Genomic DNA, 338 nt, shown 5'->3' on the forward strand with positions numbered 1-338 from the left:
TGTCCAAACTTTTGACTGGTACTGTACATGTATACAGACACACACACAATTGTATGTGCAGGGACTACCTTTTAATCAGCCCCTTGGGTGATAACAATATGTGATTTTAACTTTAAGCCTCATACAGTAATAGTCTTTATGAGACGCAGACTTGCAGTTACATCTTACTGTTCATTTTGAATTTACACTAAACAAGAACATACTTGAGGGTTGGATACATCTTTTTTAGTCATCCATGCGACTCCATCTTAACCAAGAGATTAATCTGTCTGGCAGAGAAGAAAGTCTGACAGCAGAGTCTGAATAGAGAGACAGGTGAGATGTTTTGTAGCATTATG

This window comes from Hypomesus transpacificus, unplaced genomic scaffold (genome assembly GCF_021917145.1).
Source record: "Hypomesus transpacificus isolate Combined female unplaced genomic scaffold, fHypTra1 scaffold_60, whole genome shotgun sequence".
Taxonomy (NCBI): domain Eukaryota; kingdom Metazoa; phylum Chordata; class Actinopteri; order Osmeriformes; family Osmeridae; genus Hypomesus; species Hypomesus transpacificus.